The sequence below is a fragment of the Dipodomys ordii genome, unplaced genomic scaffold, assembly GCF_000151885.1.
Source record: "Dipodomys ordii isolate 6190 unplaced genomic scaffold, Dord_2.0 Scaffold139, whole genome shotgun sequence".
In the NCBI taxonomy this organism is placed as follows: Eukaryota; Metazoa; Chordata; class Mammalia; order Rodentia; family Heteromyidae; genus Dipodomys; species Dipodomys ordii.
The window spans coordinates 335,179-343,990 of NW_012267355.1; the positions used below are offsets into that span (position 1 = coordinate 335,179).

At 39.7% G+C, this 8,812-nt stretch overlaps 1 pseudogene; it reads left to right on the top strand.

The window, feature by feature from the left end:
- Positions 1-6,377: 6,377 nt before the first annotated feature.
- LOC105997092 lies at positions 6,378-7,709 on the top strand (annotated as a pseudogene).
- Positions 7,710-8,812: the final 1,103 nt, after the last annotated feature.

Genomic DNA, 8,812 nt, shown 5'->3' on the forward strand with positions numbered 1-8,812 from the left:
ACTCTATCACTCAAGCCAATCTTCCAGTTCTAGTTTTTTGATAGTTACTTTGGAGGTAAGAGTATCACAAATTTGTCTACTAAGGCTGGTTTCAAAACCATCATTTTCAAATTCTAGCCTCCAGAGTAAATAGCAGTATGGGAATAAACCACAGTATCTCATGTATTTCTAAGTCTTCTGGCCTTTTTTTCTTTTATTGGTTCCAGTCATTGGGCCTGAACTCTGGGCCTGGGCGCTGTCCCTCAGCTCTTCAGCTCAAGGCTAGCACTCTACCACTTGAGCCACAGTGCCACTTCTGGCTTTTTTCTTTTTGCTTTTATGTGGTGTTGAGGAATCAAACCCAGGGCCTCAGGCATGCAAGGCAAGCACTCTACCACTGAGCCACCTTCCCAGCCCTGTTCTGGCCTTTTTTTCCATATAAAATTCTCCCCTATGGTCTCTGAGCTCAAGCCCCAGGACTAGCTTAAAAGAACTCTCTCTCTCTCTCTCTCTCTCTCTCTCTTTCTCCCTCTCCTCTCTTTCTCTCCCCCATCTCTCTCTTTCTCTCTGTCTCTGTCTCTCTGTCTCTGTCTGTCTCTCTCTGTCTCCAAAGTACTGGGTTTTGAACTCAGAACTTATGCTCATTCAGCAGGCACTCTACAATCATCTACTTCTTTTGTTGTCAGTCACAGGGTTTTAACTTAGGGCTGTCCCTGAGTTTTTTGCTCAAGCTGCTTCTTTACCACTTTAAGCCACAGTATTACTTCTGGTTTTCTTAGGGTTAATTGGAGTTGAAGAGTCCACAGAGTTTCCTGCCCAGGCTGGCCTGGAAAAGAGATTCTCAGATTCAGCCTCCCAAGTAGCTATGATTACAGGTGTGAAACACCAGGGCCAGCTCCATTTTCTTTTAGATATGTTTTGTATCATGTTTTTTGGCCTCAGCCTAGGACTACAGGCATGTAGAGCATGCTCAGATTTTTGTTGAGAGGGAATTTTAAATCATGTTAATACAAATTCTCCCACTTAAATTTATACACATTGTTAGATATACAGATTTCTAATTATTATTTAATACTAATATTCATGTTTTGATTCTAAAAGTGGAATACGAAGTGATCTGCTCCTCTTGTGTGCTGCCCTTTTTAGGTACTGCATTGTCTGATTATTTCCAAGGTCAGAATTGAAAGGAAGATGAGGTCCAGTGGCTCATGCTTGTAATCCTAGCTACTAAGGAGGCTGAGATCCGAGGATTTTGGTTTAAAGCCAACCTGGGCAGAAAAGTCTTTGAGACTCTTATCTCCAATTAACCGCCAGAAAATTGGAAGTGACATGGTGGCTCAAGTGGTAGAGCACTCGCCTTGAGCTGAAGAGTGCAGGGACAGCACCCAGGCCTGAGTTCTACCCTCACTACTGACCAAAAAAAAAAAAACTGAAAGGAAAAATGACACTCTGGATTTATCGATGTTTATGAAAATCCAGTTGATAATACACAGATGAAAACTATGTAGAACTGTGGGTAAGTGGCCCACTCTTGTAATCCTAGCTACTCAGGAGGCTGAAATCTGTGAATCATGGTTTGGAGCTAATCTGAGCAGGCTGGTCCTTGACACTCATGTCTAATTAAGCTCCAAAAACAAAACAAAACAGCAAAAAGCCAAAAGTGGAGCTGTGGCTCAAGTAGGAGGAGAGTTAGCCTTGAGCAAAAAAAGTAAAGGACTTTGCATTTCCTTACATATAGGGCATGTCATTCTTTCTGATGGAGACATAGGACTCCATTGTGTATATATACCACATCTTCTTAATCCATCCATCTACTGAGGGACATCCAGGTTGGTTCCATGCCATAGCTATGGTTAATAATGCTGCAATGAACATGCTTGTGCTGGTGTCCTTCATTTGCAGTAACTAGAATATGCCTATGATATTCTCAGCAGAAGAGCCCAATCCCTAAGTGCATATGACCATGTATACTGAAATATGTCAAAATTATTTCAAAGAATTGGAAGGAAGAGGTTCTTATTATGTCTTGTATGCAGTAATTTCTATTTTTTCTTTCTGTGTTAGTAGTCTGTATCCTTTAACTTGTATATAAGCTTATTTGATCTTTGGAAGGGAAAGGAAATCACAGGAACAGCAGGACAAAGTATGAACTAATACAACATTGACACTCACTAGACTCATGTTGGAAATGAACTTCATGACTTAGAGTGGGGAGGGAAGTGGGGAGTGGTAAGCAGTTGAAAATGTTGGAGGGGGTAACAGTGTTTAGAAAGAAATGTATCATTACCTTATTTATGAAACTATAACAGCCTATTCATCACCTTTACAATAAAAAAAAAAAGGTAGAGAGCCCAGTCCCAGACTGGCACAAAAAATAATAAAAATAAAAAAGTAGGTAGATTGCTAAACTGTGCTTTCATTTGTTTCTTGATTGTAAGTGTAGTAATTTCCTATACAAAATTGTTATTTTCCTTAGTGGTGGAAAGCAACAAAGCTTTCATTCAAGTTTAAGTCATAGTCCTTCTGTAGATAAGATAGAAAAACTAGCAATAGGAGAAAACAGAATTTATTTATTGTTTTCTTTTGTTTCCTACTCTTCCTACTCTGATCTTGCAGAGTAAAACAAGATTTTGAAAGAAATCCTAAAATAGTTAAATACCTAAGTCTTCTGTTAAAAGCTTTCCTAATTTTCTTACATATTTTCTTAAAGATGATAAAAATTATTTTAATGAATCCTTAAGTTTATTTCTACAGGATTTTTATATCATCATAATATCCATGCAAATATGTATTTTATTTCAAATATTCATCTTAAAAATGAGCATTACATCTGATAGTTAATAATTTTGTAAAAGAAAAGCAACATTTGCATCTTTCTTAAGGCCTAGGTATCATAAAAAGACATCAGTTAAATTATCTAAAACTGCATCAGCACTGAATAAACTGGCATTATCGGCATGTATAGAAAATTTCCACATATGTATTCTGTTGGCCTGCCTTTGCTTTGTATGAATATAAATGTGCATACAAAAGCTAAAATTGAATAGGATTTTTTAAGCTAATGAAGGTTTGAACACTTCAAACAAAACAAGGTCAGATGCCATACATATGCTCAGCTTTTGAATTAGTCATACTATTAGGATCCTTCCCAGACATGCCAGGGGATCACACAGAGGGAGGCAGACACAGGAGAAAGATTATTTTAAGGTTTATTAAAAGGGCCATATCTCCCCCAGAAGAGGGAGCAATATGGCTTCATCTCCCATCCAGGTGGGTGGCTAGTAGGTCAGGTACTTATGGGTGAAGACAGGGAGTGGCCAGCTATCCAGGCAGGAACTCTAGGGCAGGGAGGAGTTCAGGTGTGGGTGGAGCTGAGGACCAGGGTGGAGAGAATGCTAGCACATAATTTTGTGAAAAAAGAAGAGAGGACTTTATGATGACAATGCTGAACATACTCTTTTCCTTTTTTAAAACTTTTGTGAAGCAAGGGCAATTAAAAACCAAAGTTGGAGTGGCTGGGAAGGTGGCTCATTGGTAGAGTGCTTGCCTCGCAGGCAAGAGGCCCTGGGTTCAATTCCTCAGCACCACATAAGCAGAAAAAAGACGGAAGTGGTGCTGTGGCTCAAGTGGTAGAGCACTAGCCTTGAGCTGAAGAGCTGAGGGACAGTGCAAGGGCCCAGAGTTTAAGCCCCATGACCAACAACAACAAATACAAAACAAAAAAAAAGAGGACTGGGCATAGTTGGCTCATGCCTGGAACCTTAGCTACTCGGTACCTGGGATCTGAGGATCTTGGTTGAAAAGGAATGAATGTCTTTGAGATTCTTATCTCCAGGTAACAAAAAGAAAAAAAGAAAAGAAACAAAACTGGAAATAGAGTTTTGCTCAAGTGGTAAAAATAAAAGTGTTGAGCAAATATTTCAGGGACAGCATTCAGACCATAAGTATAAGCCCTAGGAATGGTATACACTCATATGAACACACACACACACACACACACACACAGTGGGCTACTTCATGTGGACTACTTCTTAATACTACAAGTCCTTGGAAGACAGACATTTTGATAGTCTTTATACTGCCTTAATAAAGACTAGAGGCTATCAGCCCATAGTGTAGGCCAATTGCTATGATTTAGCCAGTTGATAGAAACAAAATCATTGTGGGATTTGATACCTAACTATAAGACTGTAATCTAATATGTGTTTGATACTTACACTTCTTAGCACTCATTAGGGTTGCCTTTAATTCTTTTATTTCAATGGTGGTTTTGTGTTTCAAAAAATAGACTAATACTTTCAGAAATTTTCTGTCATTCTGTAAGAAAACTAGCAAAGTTGCTAGCTAGTTTCCAAATATAAATTCTTCTTTGTAGAGAGGAGGATGGAGAGTGAGAAGAGACAGGGAGAGCTTTGTAAATATTGTTGTTATGGTTTGATATCTATTAATAAAATTTCATCTGAAATATATAATCCAACATGATTTTATTATTAAATTATAACTTTCCATCCTAATCTTAAAAATCTCCATTTGATAGATTTCGCTTTTTCCCTTTAACTTTTAATATATCAATATTTAAAGGAGATGAAGTTCCCCAAATCTCTCCCTTTACAAAAAACTATCATGAAGAAATAACAAGACCTGAGAAATCAATGTATAAACTAAGAACCAGTGGCTCTTGCCAGTAATACTATCTTCTGAAGAGGCTGATATATGAGCATTGCAAAGTGAATGAAGGTCCAAACCAACAAATCCAAGACAAACAACATACATATTAAAAACAAAAATGACCTTTATCAATATAGAAGCATATGTTTTGACTAACATTTCACTAATTAAACCCCTTTGATGCATTTTTATATCATGGAGGACACATTTAAATAGTGAAATAAAACAAGATGTACATACTTATCACAATAAAATGTGGATTATTCTGTTGCATTTCAGATTGACTTAAAACTAAAATAGAGATTATACAGTGAATGAGTGTATACATTTAAATATGTGCATGAACATTTATATATGTACATGAATTTATGTGTATATGTATATATATGTACAAATATGTATATATATATAGATCATGTATACACATTCAAACATACTCAGGCCCAAACACACCCAAATATTCACCTGTCCTTTGTGGTGTTTGATCATAGACACACTGAACAAAAACCCCAGGAAAAAAAAAGTATGGGAAAAAAAAAACTATGAGGCACTGTACACAATAAACTAGGAAAGAAACCTCAGAGCCTAGGATCCTTTGTGACTCAGAGTCTTGTGATCAACAGACAGATGATAACTTGTTTCTGGCAGGTAATGGGGAAGGACAGAGGTGCTGGTCTGTGGAAAGACCTAACAGTGATCATGTCTCCAACAATAGAAAAGCCAGATAGTATATGACTGTCATCTCAGCTATGTGGAAAGTGTGAATAGGAAGATCTCAGTCCAGGAGAGCCTAAACGTAAACACAAGATCATATTCCAAAAATAAAAGCAACAATGGATGAGGACATGGGTCAAGTGGTGAATCACCTGCCTAACAGCTGGCATGAAAAATACCAAAGAATAATAGTGTAGGATGAACACCTCTTAACAAATATGAGTTCAGATACTTTGGAAAACCTAAGGTACATTGGATGATTCAACTAAAGTTTCCTACATTCTGATGGAAATTTTAAAAGGCATATGACCGAAAAAAAAGATGGGGAGATGTAAAAGAAACAAAAACAAAACAAACAAAAAACATTTTGCAATCCTAGACAAACCATATTTGCACCGAACTTAGTCATTGTGGAAAGACCTATAGGGGGCGTTTCTTTGAAAGAGGAAGTTAAAAGTATGGATGCTTCAAAAGAAATACCTACTCCTATTGATATGTAAATCACCTTCCCTAAACAACCAATCAGGGACACTTCCTTTCATGGGTCCACCCTCTTTCAGTATAAATAGAGTGGAAGTCTGAGACTCAGGCATTGATGAAGAAGAGCCCACATCAGCAGGACAGAGGAAGTTTGGAGCTTGGATACTCCAGGTGAGGATCATAGTGGGAGAATCTACTCCTCTTTTAATTCTTCTCTCCTTGGTTTGGTGTGGTTGTTGGTGGTGGTGTTTTGCTGGTTGTGGGGATTGAACCCAGTCATAGGACACTATTACTGGACCACTTTGTGCTCAAGACTGGGCACTGTCCCTGGGACACTTTGTGGTCAAGGCTAGTGCTCTGAACCACTTGAGCCACAGTCCACTTGTGATTTTGGAGTGGTGAATAGGAGATAAGAGTCTGTGTCAGGGGGATTTTGTGGCGGAGGCGGATTCAAAGCTTGATCCTTGGATCTCAGTCTCTTGATTAGGTAGGCTTCTAGGGGTGAGCCACCAGCACCTCATTAGATTCTAGGAATGATGGACCCTGACATTGCCCAGGCCTTCCAGAAGGAAGTGAGCTGTGCCATCTGTATGAATACTTTCATAGAGCCAGTCACCCTAGAGTGCGGGCACAGTTTTTGTCGACCTTGTCTCTGCCTTTGCTGGGAAGAGACCCAGATTCCAGCCAGGTGCCCTGGGTGCAGGGGACCCTGCCAGCAGAGAAACCTCAAAACCAACGTGGTTCTGAGGAGCCTGGTGGCCATTGCCAGAAGAGCCAGCCTCAGGCGGTTCCTGAGGTCTGAGGAATACATGTGTGGGACACACAGGGAGACCAAGCAGATGTTCTGTGAGGTGGACAGGGCCCTGCTCTGTAGGAGCTGCTCCCAGTCTCAGGAGCACAGGGCTCACCAACACCATCTCATAGAAAGGGTTGCTGAGGAGCAGAGGGAGGTGATTTCAAAGCGGATGGATGCTGTATGGGAAAAGACTCAAGAAAACCAGCGCAATTTACATAAGAAGAGGAGACTCATCAACCAATGGATTCGTTATGTGAACCTATATGGAGGCATGACCCAAGATGCTTTTGCAATGTTGCAGCTGGGTGTCCGGGAGGAGGAAAGACAGCATTCCCAGCTATTGATCAATGAAGGAAGAGCCATGTTATTGCAACTCAGAGAAAGGGAAACACAAATGCTTCAGAAGAAGCATCAACTCAGGAAAACGTATCAGGAGCTGATGGAAACATACCAGAAGCCAGATGTGGAACTGCTTCAGGATGTAGAGTTGACCCTAAAGAGCTGTGAGTCAGTGTTGGTCTTCATGCCTCTCCCTCTGAAGCCACGGCTCAGTGCCCCTCCCATGCCTGGACTGATAGAGAGGCTCAGCCAGTACCGGGTGGAGATTTCCTTCAATGAAGCTGTGGGGAATCAAGTTCATGGGAGCAGTGTTAGACAGGACCGTCAATACGCAGTTTTGAATTCTGAAGATTCCCTCCTCTTCACTGCTTTTGGTCACCCAGTCTTCAGCTCTGGGAAACATTACTGGGAGGTTAGTGTAGATGACTCTTCCACCTGGGCCCTGGGAGTTGTTAGGGATTCTGCCATAGGGAGCAACCTCACTGAATATGAGGATGTTTTCCTCCTTCTGATTGTGAAGGAGAACACTCTTTACACCCTTTTTACCACCTCCCCATTGATGCCTCACTATGTAGAGAAGCCTCTGGGCCGGGTTGGTGTGTTTCTTGATCTTGATCATGGCAGTGTGAGTTTTTGGAATGTGGCTAAGAGTGTCCTTATCTGGAGATACCCCACTGGCTTTCTCCAATTTCCTGTCCGGCCCCTTTTTTCCAGGGGTTTCCCGTTGTCATAAGAGAAGAGACTATGTATTGGGAACTCTAAAGCAGAGAACCTTTCTCAAATGAAACAAACCACTAGTGATGTACTAATATGAATTTCTTTGTGCAATAATTGCATTATATTATAAAATATGGAGAAAACATAAAATAAAATATAGAATGTGAAAAAAATTGAATGAAGATAAGCTAACATTGCAACAATGCAACAAGAGAGCAAATAAGTATTAACAAAATTGCTACAAAAATAAATCCATGCCAAAATGAGTCCCCAGTTACTGCTTTTCACCGTGAAAGGGGTTGGGGCTCAGAATAACAAAAAATAACACTGAATGCAGTGGACACTGTTGTTTTACCAGTAATCCTTGCTGCTCAGCAGGCTGAGCTCTGAGCATGGCAATTCATAGCCAGCATATACAGGAAAATCCAAGAGATTCTTATCTCCAATTAACCACCAAAGTGGAGCTGTGGTCCAAGTAGGATGAAGAAAAAGAAAAAGAAACAACAATCAAAAGCAAAAACAAACAAACAAATACCCTCACGATCAGTGCTTATGACCTAAGTTCAAGCCCCAGGAACAGCCTAAAACAGAAAAGTAGTACTAGTTTCAGTGACACAAAATTCTAGAGCAGCTTTTTTATTAGTAGATTCTGTACTCCCCTTGGGAAGGAAAAAAAAGAAACACCTCGATCATACAGCATCTGAGTGTTTCACTTTCTTATACATTGGATTCTTTGATTAACTTTCAGTCCTAATTCCAAACAAAAATGAATAAATAAATTTGTACACTCAGAGAAAGAGCTGTTAATAATGGAGAAGAATGAAAATACGTAATTGAACACTAAAGATGAAGGCATGTCTCTAAATAGAATATGCATCATTTTTTAGTCTAAAAATGAACAGAATCCTAACTCAGGCTAAGAGATTCACTAACTGTGGCAAAGCTTACTTTATACATTAGGTACAGGTTACCAATAGCCACCAGTTGTAACAATACAACAGTATGCTGCCTAGGTGTGATACTCCTTGTTGCTGTCTCTCTTTCACTCTAGTGACTTAATTGCTGTGTTCATCCCCTTTGTCATTATCATATGTAGATAAAAATGATGCTTCCTTGAGA